General features: G+C 37.5%; 1 protein-coding gene across 3 annotated transcripts in view; it reads left to right on the top strand.

Annotated features, from left to right (window-relative positions):
• The window catches only part of septin8a (septin 8a), a 52,171-nt gene that overhangs the window by 2,561 nt on the left and 35,172 nt on the right, over positions 1-14,438 (top strand). The gene's annotated exons all lie outside the window — the stretch shown is intronic.

Raw genomic sequence — 14,438 nt, forward strand, 5'->3', positions numbered from 1 at the left:
ATTTGTTGTAATATTATGACTATATACTCTTTAAATGAGGAGTTTTTTCCCCTCGAAATGCTACATTGTCAGTGTGGTAATGACAATACTCCTTGATCTTTTAATGAAACATGCTTATGTACTGGACACTAGAAAGGCTAAAGGGATAAAGAGGACACTCCTTTAATAAACAAAGCAAAAAGAACAGAAGTCGTGTTCTGTTTAGCTCGTTGCGCACAGTAGCCGCTCTGCTGCTGACTGGGATTTTGGAATATAAAATTGGGGCATTGATTATGGGGGGAAAAATGCTGAGAATGCAGTGAAACAGGCCAGCGGTAGCGGCTGGGCGGCTGCACAGCTGGGGCCTGTCTGACTTCCTGTCTAAACTTTTTTTCTTTCTTTTCGGAACTAAGTGAGACCATATTGAACAAACTGATGAGCCTGCCTGGCCGTTGTGTGTGAAAAGGGTGCGGCTATTGATAGGCCGTGTCATTGCCACACGCTGCAGAGTTGCGTAGCTTTGGGATAGCTTTGTAGGCCACGATCAATGCGGCCAATTACCCTGCAACTCTTGTTTTCTCTCATTGTTCTCTCATTGATTCCATCGCAATGAATAACAGCACGCCGCTCATTTAAACATGCCCTCTAGTTATGGTCAAATACCATTGCAAAAGTTCAGACTTGTAAAAATGATCAAATAAATAGAATGTTCATCTAGTAGAGAACTATTATCATTCCTATTGGCTGCTAAAAGCATTGTTATTGTAGAGTGTTACATTACATTAGCACAGTGGTTCTCAAATGGGGGTACGCGTACCCCTGGGGGTACTTGAAGGTATGCCAAGGGGTACGTGAGATTTTTTTTAAATATTCTAAAAATAGCAACAATTCAAAAATCCTTTATACATATATTTATTGAATAATACTTCAACAAAATATGAATGTAAATTCATAAACTGAACATCAAATCAAGTAGGCTATTCCATTCATTACAATGCAACAATGCAACGATGCAATATTCAGTGTTGACAGCTAGATTTTTTGTGGACATGTTCCATAAATATTGATGTTAAAGATTTCTTTTTTTGTGAAGAAATGTTTAGAATTAAGTTCATGAATCCAGATGGATCTCAATCACAATCCCCAAAGAGGGCACTTTAAGTTGATGATTACTTCTAGGTGTAGAAATCTTTATTTATAATTGAATCACTTGTTTATTTTTCAACAAGTTTTTAGTTATTTTTATATCTTTTTTTCCAAATAGTTCAAGAAAGACCACTACAAATGAGCAATATTTTATATAATTATATACAATTTACTAAATCAGAAACTGATGACATAGTGCTCTATTTTACTTCTTTATCTCTTTTTTTCAACCAAAAATGCTTTGCTCTGATTAGGGGATACTTGAATTAAAACATTTTTCACAGGGGGTACATCACTGAAAAAAGGTTGAGAACCACTGTATTAGCGCATCCATCCATCCATTTTCTACCGCATGTCCCTTTAGTGCTTCTCAAATATTTTCTGTTACGCCCCCCCCTCGGAAGAAGAAAATATTTCGCGCCCCCCCACACTCTCCACCATGACTAAAAATAGTATATTTTGTCGATAAATTTGTTATGACAATAACTCTGCATAACATTGTAAGCTTATCAAAAATAAAGGAAACAACACACCAGTCTTTCCTCGTCCCCCATCGTGGTTACTGTGAAGCCAAGTGCGACATACGCTCATCATATTCTGGTACAGCAAAAAAAAAAAGCATGTTCCCTGAGGTTACGCGCCCCCCCCTGACATTGCACCATGCCCCCCCATTGGAGGCCACCCCACTGTTTGAGAAAGACTGCATTAGCGGTTAACTTCTTTTTACACTTGTTTACGCTACACAATGATATGTGTCAGGTTTTTGGTACACCCGCCTGATTTGTAATTAAAGTTAGAATATTTATAACCAGCCCCCCGCAAAAACTTTTAGTCTAACTACGGTATTATTGTTTTTATGTTAATAACGTTCTATGGAGTTGGTATTAATTATTATAGTTAGATCAAAATGTTTTGCAGCAAAACTGGATGGGGAGGTTTTGAGAAGGTGGGTGGGGGCCTGGTTGTGAATCATAATTCATTAATAACGTCCAACTATAATAGTTAGATCAAAAATGTTTGCAGCACAGATGTAACGCAAACAATTGGCGTAAGTTTGGGGAGATTTTGACATGGATGGAGTGCTGGTTATAATTAATAACATGTTAATACCATTACAAATAATAAAACATTAACTTAAAAACATAGCAGCACAAACATTTTTTGCAGCACAAATGATTAGGACAGGTGATCTACCACTTGTAATTGCATACATGTTCAAAATAAATTCAAACCAACCAACCAAGGGAGCTGGTTATGAATAATGAAACGTTAATAACTTAAAAACTATAATAGACAAAACAATTTTTGCAGCACAAACGATTGGGACAGGTTTGAGGAGATTTGGACTAGGTGGGGTCCCAACTTCACACAGGTCAGCAGATTTTGTTTATTTTAACAACCATTTCTAAAGCTTGGTTTTGCATGTTGCATCTCCCAGTTCAAGACACATCAATCTCTACAACTTACACAATTTTTTTTGCAATGTTGAGGGAAAACAAGTTTTACTTCCTGCAGAACTTCCTCCTAGAGGAGAAAAATGCGTTGTGGCTCCAAGTAAACCAACACATTTTTCACAACAGGGAAAAAAAGTAACCCTTTTATTATTACTACCACTCAGAGCATTTTTGACATGCATTTATCCAACCCTGCTACATAAAAATGCAAGAATCATACACACTTATGTAGACTGGGTCACCCTACAGATCTCTAGCCTTCTCCTTAAAACCTTAGCTGCTGCTATTATTATGTAACAAAAAGCCCAACAACGTATCCCCCATGGAAGGGTTACTTACTGACCCCAAAGACCATTGTTCCACCCGCCAGGCCTGCATGCAATCTGGAATTATCATCAAGAACAAGTTCGAGGCAAGTGGAATGTTTGCAACAGTAGTCGGTCCCAGATGTGTAAGTCTCGCTGTCAGACGCATTCAAAGACTCGTAACTAATTATTTTGCACGTTCAGATGAGAAGTGTACACAGGATGTATGTATTGTGTCACCAGCGGTGCTTATGGAACATACAGGCCAGAAGTGCCTGCAGGCCAGCTTGTCAAAGTCAACACGGAATGAATAATGACAGAATGAACCAATGAGTCAATGTGTATGTATAAAAGAGGTCATAGACGGGCTCTCAAAAGTCTAGAAATAGATTTCTAGATAATATTTGTTCTGACCTTAACTTGAAACAATGGCTTTTCTTGCAGAAATTACAACTTCATTCTGCAGACATTGGGACTAATTTTAAGTTTAATTACTTTTTTGCCAACAAAAAAATCGTATTTACATGAGTTTTTAGAAGTAACATCTTAACTTTTTGTCACATCAATACAACATCCATCCATTTTCTTCCGCTTATCCGAGGTCGGGTCACGAAGGGGCAGCCTAAGCAGAGAAGCCCAGACTCTCCTCTCCCCAGCCACTTCGTCCAGCTTCTCCCGGGGGATCCCGAGGCGTCCCCAGGCTATCCGGGAGACATAGTCTTTTTCTCTAATTATGTTTTTGTTAAAAAAATACTTATATAATGACATGTTTGTGTTGTTATTTTGCAATACGACAACATTTTTCTCTGAAATATTAAACTTTTTACGACTTTTGCTTTTTCTAGTATTACAATTTTATTCTCTTAACAATGTGACTTTTTGCAGAACATTACAACTTTTTTTTGTGTTGTAACTTTATCTTATTTGGCATGTCAATTATAGTGTTCATTAAACATCATGACTTGTCCCACCTACATTAAAACTTTTTTTCCTCATTTTCAACTTCATTCTCATAACATTCTGACGTAACATTTTTGGTTTTAATCTCGCAAGATAATGAACTTTGTTCTTTTACAGCACCACTTTTTTCTAGTTATACAACATTATTCCCGTAACATTGTTACATTTTGTCTCAACGCTGAACATTCTTTCTCGTAACAATTTCACTTTTTGAATAACATTTTAACTCTCATTTTGTAATTTTTCTACTTTATCTTGTGGCATTACGACTTTCATCTTTATTAGACATTAATACTTTTTTCACCTAAATTAAGATTCTCATTCTCATTTTCTTACTTACATTCCGTTATTATTTCACTATTGTCGATTTAGTCATATTCCACTTACAATCAATTATAGTGAACATTTGTATTTTTTTCATTTCTTTTGTCAGAGTTAAATATTTTGGGGAAAAAATAGCCGTGCAATGCAAAACACAAATATTCGCTGCCGAGAATGCTGGGTCTCAGGAGGATATTGTACTGAGCAGCCAGAACGGAGATTTCTATGGTTATCATTACATAGTCACCTCTATGTCATCCATTGCCTCGTTGGCGGTGAGCCAAATAGTTCAAAACTTACTTAGCTGAGGTGTGAGGACATATTACATCATCCATGATGGCTGTTTGAACATTTTGTGGTCCCTGAAAATATACATTTGGGATTTTCTACTGTATTTTCTGAGCTACAGGGTGACGGTTGAAGTCTCCCACTCTCTCAATGGTGGAATCCTACACTAGTCACTGGCCTAGATAGTTAAAATATTTTATTTGGCTCTTGGATATACACTTTTTTTTTTTTCATCAGTAGGGACAATTGGAGAGCTACTCGCTGTCACTTTTTTCCACTTTCAATCTCTTCCACATGGTTTTTTGGCTTCTCAAATGTACAATCGTATCTTCCTGGGCCAATCAATCCTGTCCCATGTGCTACAATAAATCACAAGAAAACACATTGTAGTGCATCCACAGAGAAAAAAGATTGCCATTGCATTTTATCTACTGAGAGTAAAGTCATATAGTTGTTTTATTACCTAGTCTCAATGAAGAAGCAGCCATTCTTTTAGTGTTTTTGTCTTAAGAAATTCAGTGACGGTATCTTTACTGGTGATAAGTATGTCTGGTAAAACAATTGACTCACTCATTTATTTGATCTTTCCTGGGGGACGGAGATGAGTGAGGAGGCGGGACAGTAATTGTGTTTGAGGATCGAGGAACAGGAAGGGCGTGCGGATGAGTTGTTCAACAGAGAAAAACATTTTGTAAAAACCTTTGTGGTGGTAGAATGTGTCATTCCTCATCTCCACGTCAGTTTTTGCATGATACAAATTTCCAATCCTGTAACATTCCAACTTCTGTATCAGTGCTGCCGATCCTGATGCCGATCCTTCATGAGTGAGATCGGCCAATACCAATACCAATAATTAATAATTATTTGCGGACGACACAACTGCGTTTTGTTCAGGAGAAAGCACACAGAAGCTAATACAAATAATAACAGAGTAAATTAGCAAATTAAAGAGATGGTTTAATAAAAACAGACTATCTTTGAAACTCATTAAAACAAAAATAATGCTATTCGGTAACATTAGAAGAGAAAGTCAAACACAAATACAAATAGACGGAGTAGACATTGAAAGTGTGAAATAGATAAATGTTTTGGGTGTAATAATAGATGATAAAATGATTTGGTAGTCGCAAAGAAGAAATATACAACACAAGGTGGCAAGGAATATTTCTATAATGAACAAAGCAAAATATGTTCTGGACCAAAAATCATTGCACACTCTCTACTGCTCGCCAGTATTACTATATCTGACTTATTGTGTAGAAATATGGGGAAATAATTACAAAAGTGCACTTCATTCACTAACCGTGTTACAAAAAATATCAGTTAGAATAATACCAAATGTATGTTATCAAGAACATTGCAAAAGTCCTTTATTTTTTGACTCCAAAATACTGAAACTCATTGATTTAGTGCATTTTCAAACAATTAAAATTATGTACAAACTATAACCTGCTACCTATGAATATACAACAATTATGTTAAAAAAAGAGGAGAACTATAACCTCAGAGGAAAATCTAATCTAAAACATGTGTATGCATGTACAACACTGGAGATCTTTAGCATATCAGTATCTGGAATGAAATTATGGATCGGATTATGCAAAGAAGTCAAACAATGTACTAATATGATCCAATTTAAAAGGCTGTTCAAACTACAAGTGTTTACTACGTACAAGGAAGAAGAATATTGATAAGCATCTTGAACTTTGTTAAAAATGAGATATTATTCATCTCATATGTGAATCATGATTGGCTTAACTATTAAGAGAACTGTTGTATTCATTGGTGTAGATTTTGTTACAATTACAAGATCAGAACAGGAAGTGAACAAATATGCTAGTAAGTGCTATGACATGGAAAAGGTGTAATATTACATAAGCTTTGCTTCTTCCGACTCCTTTTCGTACATGTTGTAAAGAGAAATGAACATATGTAATTATTATATGATGTATCACATTGTATCTGTTTACATGTTCGAAATAAACCATAACAGTCACACGTATCAACTATACATTTTTCAATGTATTTATGGTGAGTGCTATTGACGGTTTAACAATATCAACACATTTCAACTAGTTCCTTTTTATCTTTTATTCCAAGACAATTGTTTGATTAAAACAAAGTTAATAGTACATAAAAAATAAACAAAGTAAAAAAACTACTATATAATGTGCCTCACAATACAATGGTCCTAAATTCAATCCCGGGCTCGAGATCTTTCTGTGTGGAGTTTGCATGTTCTCCCCGTGACTGCGTGGGTTCCCTCCGGGTACTGCGGCTTCCTCCCACCTCCAAAGACATGCACCTGGGGATAGGTTAATTGGCAACCCTAATTTGGCCCTAGTGTGTGAATGTGAGTGTGAATGCTGTCTGTCTATCTGTGTTGGCCCTGCGATGAGGTGGCGACTGGTCCAGGGTGTACCCCGCCTTCTGCCCGAATGCAGCTGAGATAGGCTCCAGCACCCCCCGCGACCCCGAAAGGGACAAGCGGTAGAACATGGATGGATGGATGGATGGATGGATCTTCTACTCATTTAAATCATCAAAGTCCTCCTGTGTCCAGGGAATTATTCCATGTATTTGTAAATATTAACAAAAACAACAACACAAAAGATGTTAAGAAAATACAAATATTGATCTAATGCAGGGGTCCCCAAACTCGGCGCCCGCATTGGGTTAAAATAAATAAATAAATAAATACAATTATTTATATATATATATATATATATATATATATATATATGTATATATGTATATATACAGGTAAAAGCCAGTAAATTAGAATATTTTGAAAAACTTGATTTATTTCAGTAATTGCATTCAAAAGGTGTAACTTGTACATTATATTTATTCATTGCACACAGACTGATGCATTCAAATGTTTATTTCATTTAATTTTGATGATTTGAAGTGGCAACAAATGAAAATCCAAAATTCCGTGTGTCACAAAATTAGAATATTACTTAAGGCTAATACAAAAAAGGGATTTTTAGAAATGTTGGCCAACTGAAAAGTATGAAAATGAAAAATATGAGCATGTACAATACTCAATACTTGGTTGGAGCTCCTTTTGCCTCAATTACTGCGTTAATGCGGCGTGGCATGGAGTCGATGAGTTTCTGGCACTGCTCAGGTGTTATGAGAGCCCAGGTTGCTCTGATAGTGGCCTTCAACTCTTCTGCGTTTTTGGGTCTGGCATTCTGCATCTTCCTTTTCACAATACCCCACAGATTTTCTATGGGGCTAAGGTCAGGGGAGTTGGCGGGCCAATTTATAACAGAAATACCATGGTCCGTAAACCAGGCACGGGTAGATTTTGCGCTGTGTGCAGGCGCCAAGTCCTGTTGGAACTTGAAATCTCCATCTCCATAGAGCAGGTCAGCAGCAGGAAGCATGAAGTGCTCTAAAACTTGCTGGTAGACGGCTGCGTTGACCCTGGATCTCAGGAAACAGAGTGGACCGACACCAGCAGATGACATGGCACCCCAAACCATCACTGATGGTGGAAACTTTACACTAGACTTCAGGCAACGTGGATCCTGTGCCTCTCCTGTCTTCCTCCAGACTCTGGGACCTCGATTTCCAAAGGAAATGCAAAATTTGCATGGTTGGGTGATGGTTTGGGGTGCCATGTCATCTGCTGGTGTCGGTCCACTCTGTTTCCTGAGATCCAGGGTCAACGCAGCCGTCTACCAGCAAGTTTTAGAGCACTTCATGCTTCCTGCTGCTGACCTGCTCTATGGAGATGGAGATTTCAAGTTCCAACAGGACTTGGCGCCTGCACACAGCGCAAAATCTATCCGTGCCTGGTTTACGGACCATGGTATTACTGTTCTAAATTGGCCCGCCAACTCCCCTGACCTTAGCCCCATAGAAAATCTGTGGGGTATTGTGAAAAGGAAGCTGCAGAATGCCAGACCCAAAAACGCAGAAGAGTTGAAGGCCACTATCAGAGCAACCTGGGCTCTCATAACACCTGAGCAGTGCCAGAAACTCATCGACTCCATGCCACACCGCATTAACGCAGTAATTGAGGCAAAAGGAGCTCCAACCAAGTATTGAGTATTGTACATGCTCATATTTTTCATTTTCATACTTTTCAGTTGGCCAACATTTCTAAAAATCCCTTTTTTGTATTAGCCTTAAGTAATATTCTAATTTTGTGACACACGGAATTTTGGATTTTCATTTGTTGCCACTTCAAATCATCAAAATTAAATGAAATAAACATTTGAATGCATCAGTCTGTGTGCAATGAATAAATATAATGTACAAGTTACACCTTTTGAATGCAATTACTGAAATAAATCAAGTTTTTCAAAATATTCTAATTTACTGGCTTTTACCTGTGGAGATATATATATACCGTATTTTTCGGACTATAAGTCGCAGTTTTTTTCATAGTTTGGCCGGGGGTGCGACTTATGTGTGAAATTATTAACACATTACCGTAAAATATGAAATAATATTATTTAGCACATTCACGTAAGAGACTAGACTTATAAGATTTCATGGGATTTAGCGATTAGGAGTGACAGATTGTTTGGTAAACGTATAGCATGTTCTATATGTTATAGTTATTTGAATGACTCTTACCATAATATGTTACGTTAAGATACCAGGCACGTTCTCAGTTGGTTATTTATGCGTCATATAACGTACACTTATTCAGCCGGTTGTTCACTATTCTTTATTTATTTTAAATTGCCTTTCAAATGTCTATTCTTGGTGTTGGGTTTTATCAAATAAATTTCCCCCAAAAATGCGACTTATACTCCAATGCGACTTGTATATGTTTTTTTCCTTCTTTATTATGCATTTTCGGCCGGTGCAAATTATACTCCGAAAAATACGGTATATAAGAGCGATGATGTCACGTTATCGATGGGAAAATGCATTTTTAGACAATATGATTTGCCTGAGCGGCTAGGAGACACCGACAGTAACAAACGGTAGAAAATGGATTAGAAAGGACAGATTTAAAATAATAATAATAAGAATTTTTTTTTAATAAAAACATTTTTATTGTATTTTTTAACTTGGGACTTCCCGCGGGTTGGATTGTGGACGCTGGCGGGCCGGATCCTGCCCGCGGGCTGTAGTTTGGGGACCCCTGATCTAATCACTCTAGTATTGATCATATACTAATAATACCTTTGGAATCGACACCACCAATTTATGGATGGATCTGCCCTCCTCTTACGTGTCGTGTACTGACTATGACAATGCTGATAAACCAACAGTTGTTATATTATCCTCTCTAACTCTTATTTACCTACTTATTAGCTTCCTGTTAGTATCTGCTTATTTTCTGCTGTAAAGTGGTTCCATCTCCATACAAATAACTTATTTCTTGGTGTTATTTCCAGCTAGATGAGCAGCTAGTTTAGCTGTTAGCATTCCTTCCTTTGGTTCGCTCCCGGTGTGTAACAGGTTTAGCCTCGTCCTCTAATGATAGTGATACTTAAAGAGGTGATTATTATTAGCTTAAGGGAGACACACAATTGTCTACTGGCTTGTCAGACGGGGGACTAAAAATAAATACTATTTCAGCGAGTGATCTCCATTAAAAGGCATTAATAGGAAATGGCTGTAAAGCATTTTTTCATAAAAATTGGGCGATACTAATCGGTGGATGATAGATTGGCACATCCCTAGTTTTGAATATTGTTACACCCGTCATTGTTCTATCCATCTAACTATCTGATTGCAGGATGCCATGTTGCTGTGTGAAAGTGCACATTGTTGTGTGTGTAAAAAGCAAAGGTGTCTTTTTTTTTGCTGACGAGACTGTTATGAGGGATGTTCTGAGGGATCTCTGTGTGAAAGAGGCTGCACTCGCAAATGGCAGCAAATTTTAGTCCTTTTTCCACTTTTTCTAAATACTAAATTTTTTCCCGAGTTGCTTCTTTTTTTAATGTAAGCATCAAGAACGCAGAATTTTAGAGCAAGGAAGCCAACCTGGCAATAAATAACCCAGCTTTGGAGGTAGTTTTAGAGCTGCAACAGAGGCGGCACCCATCCTGTGTGTAAGGGCATTCCGCGAAAACTGGATTAATTTCTCTTGTTGAAAGCAATTGCAAGAAATCTTTCATCATACCAGACTGTGGTGCTGAGCGCTGACGTTGTCAACCATGAAATGTTTGACCTTGGAGTGCTACGTTGTTGTGTGAAGGCACAGGTGAATAAATGTTGGCTCACTTTTGCAGGATCTCTGTGCATATTTACTGTCTTCAATGTAAAATGGCAAGTTCTTCTGCTGTAATTCATTTGCAGAGTAACTCTCAAATGCACCTTGCAGATGTCCAAATTGTGATATGTGGCACTTTAGGGGACACGTGAATGTATCTGCATGATGATCCTTGGCATAGAAGCAACCAAGTCTTGTTGGAGGAGCACTTAGCGTGTGCATATGGCTTTGTCATTGAGGTCATCAGGTGGCGTTTCTCCTCTCGTCACGTGTTGAATTATGTCTTGATGAGGAGTCTCCAGAAGCCCCGCGGAACCGTCATCTGTTCTCAACACCTCCTGTTGCGGTCCAGTTGGGTCTAATTTTCCAGCTAGCTAAGCAGCCACATCAGACTGGCCCAAGCCTTGGAAAATGATGGGTGGTCATAAAATAGATGTATAGTCCTTTTCGAACAACTCCTGCTTCTTCCTTCTGCTTTTGTCACATTCGGTCATCATCGCGCATTTATTCAACCTCTTGGAACGTTGCCTGGACTTTAGTCAGAGCTGATGTCATTCTCACCTTTTATTTTACACAATGTCTGCTATGAAGGATGCATAGAATGGAAGTAGTATCAGGTTTATATAACCTAGATATGATTCAAACACTTAATTTAATTATTTATGTTGCACTAGCAAAACACAAATCATTACTGGTAATCAGTCATTTAGAAAAAAAACATTCAAACGTTTCTTTCAATAGCGCATGCATAAAAATGTGATACCTCCCCAAATTAGTTCATTTTGACCCAATATTTTAGAGCTGCCATTTATTTAAAAAAAACAAAAAACAAACACAACCTCAAAGGATCACACATTTAACCAACAAATTGTAACATTACTATTTGTGGGTTAATGATAAACCGCAGTAAAATTGTCCTGATCAGTAAACCAAATTAAATTACCCCATTTTGATAAACTTCCTTTCTTGGAAAAGCAGCAAGTGTGCTAATTAAAAACAAAACATGTTTTTTTAATCACCTGAAAAATATCTCTGAAGTGAGAAATGTTATCAACTTCGGATCTCGAAATGATCATTCACGCGTTCATCTCGTCTCGCATTGACTATTGTAATTCTGTGTTCACTTGTTTCGACAAGTCAACTCTAAAGAGACTTTAGACTGTACAAAATGCTGCTGCCAGACTTTAGACCGGTGCACCCAGAACCGCCCACATTACCCCCATTCAATCAAGTCTTCATTGGCTTCCAGTCAAATTTTCGCATAGTTTAAGATTTTAGTCCTGACTTTCCGTGCGTTGCTTGGTGGGTCCCCTCAGTTTATCGCTGATTGGTTGTGCCCCTACACGTCAGGAAGCAGCCTTCGGTCTTGAGACCAGAGTTTCTTAAAGATCCCAAAAACTCACTTTAAAAACCGGGAAGACCTGGCATTCCAGGCTGTGTAGCCCCCAGACTCTAGAATGACTTGCACACGTCTCTCATTGAGCTTGACTGTGTTGACTCTTTTAAAAAATGTTTTGAAGACGTAGCTTTTCGGAAAAGATTTTAGTTATGGACTTTTAATCTTTTTTTAATCCACGTTAAAAAAATATTGTTTATCTTTTTTATGATGTTGCTCCTGTTTTAATTTAATTGTGGTTTTAATTCCCCTATGTTTTCTACAACACTTTGTGATTTTTATCTGTGAAAAACGCTTTATAAATAAAATGTACTTACTTACTTAATTGCTAGCTACTTTAATTGCTAACATGGACAGAAGACACATTAACGTATTTCATCATGAAAAAACGCCACACTCCAATCCAAACTTGTATAAACACATTGTAGTCTGACAACTAAATTATCCAATTGTGCACATTGAACCGACAGGCCGTGCTCTCTGAGCAAAAAGGGGTTGATGTGACGATCCATTAAGTAACACTGAAATACCTACAGAGATAAACATATAGTAGTACCACAATTTATGAGTTTAATTGCTTCTCTGACAGAGCTCTTAACTCAAAACACTTGTATCTCAAATCAATGCCTCCCATTGAAATTAGCTAAAATATTTTTTTATTAATTTGATTAATTAATTTAATTAATTAATTGGTGCCGTCCCCAACCACCCCCCCCCCCAAAAAAAAACAACAACAAAAAACAGCACAATATTAATATGTAACATACCTTTTAAAAATTAAAACTAACTTTTAGGTAATAAATATTGTGTAAAAACGATACAATAAAATGTACTACTAACAACGACAGTAGTTTTTTGGAGTAATGTAATAATAATGTACCGGTACAGCATTTACCTTGGAGAGTGGACTTCTACGGTATCTCCAGCTGCTTTTCAGTCAAACACACCATCAGTAGTTTTTATATATTTTCATGGATAAATGTCTGCCGCTAAGCTATTATTTTAACATTCTTTGATGGTGTTACACTCATTCTGCTTCAATATGGTGCAGACTAGCAGTGATACGCTTAAACTAGTTCCTTAGGTCGACTACACGCTCTGTCATGTTTTTGATGATGTATTTATTTAATTCAATGACTACCATCCACTTCTTCTTCTCAGCACTTGACCATCACAATCACTTTCTTCCTTCCCATGCTTGGAAAAACAAAGTTATGTTGATATATATAGAGATAAGCTAATGCTAACAAGTAAGACCAGATGTTAAGGCTCTTACGAGGTTCACTGTGTCATTTGCTTTGCCAACTAATGGCGAGGATGCTTGCAACTAAAAATTTTTCCTGCAACTTAAAGCATAACAATTAGCTAAGAGACAACTCTTACCTCAAAACACTCTTAAGTTGGGGCACTTTTAAGTTTAGGGTACCACTGTATTCATAATATAAAATAATATGGGTCTTAAGAAAGACAGAACAATATTTTATGTTTCTTCTGCCGAGAAAGAATTGTGTGTTTATTTTTTTTTTTTATAAAATGTTTGAAAAACTTTAGTGTGTGTATAACTACTTTTGAGGGACAGTTCAGTGATATGCAGTGTTTGTATCGTTAAATCCCTACACACAAATGTCATCGTATGTTTCGTTTGTTTAATTGTTGCATCATACTTTTGCAATAATTTACTGTGGCACTAGGTGGACTTTATAAAACATTTTTATGATCTCTCTTGTTACAGTTTTAGAACCTCCCAAGTCAAGGTTTTATGGTTATGATTCTCAAGTTGCCATACATGTTCTTCTGGTGGTACTTGGGCTCAATCTAAAAGTATTGGATACATCAGAGATCCTAAAAATGAATTAGAGACATTAATATATATTTGTGCAATTACAAATATTTCAGATCAAGATTCATTGAAATTGAATTCTTGGTTGTTCTTGGTAATAGCTGCCCATGTAGATCCCTGGTGATATTGCATGTTATATATGTAATCACAGGATATTTTTTGCGAGCCCGACTGCAAGTCATAGCTGTTAAAACCTATCTACTTTACGCCCTATTTCACTGAAACCACCTGGGGCCTCTCCCTGCAGCCATTTCCTGTTGTCCTACGGCCATACATTGGTCTGCTAACTGTGTTGTTTCCTCTGGGACTGACGGTCCACTGACTTTTTCCCCCCATTCCTGTCACTCCCAATGCTTCCTTTTCATTACCCTTTTGTCTGTTGTGACCAACAACAACACGTACATTTAGTGCTCCTTTGCTATTCTGCATTGGAAGTTTGCAGTGTGGTCACGTCTAGCTGAGCTCTGCTCCCAGTCTGCTGGCGTTCTGTGACATCAGCCTTCAAGAATGCGGTCGATGGGTCGTCAGAGGCTCAGCCAGACGTACATCGCTACCAGCG

The sequence above is a fragment of the Nerophis lumbriciformis genome, linkage group LG09, assembly GCF_033978685.3.
Source record: "Nerophis lumbriciformis linkage group LG09, RoL_Nlum_v2.1, whole genome shotgun sequence".
Taxonomy (NCBI): Eukaryota; Metazoa; Chordata; class Actinopteri; order Syngnathiformes; family Syngnathidae; genus Nerophis; species Nerophis lumbriciformis.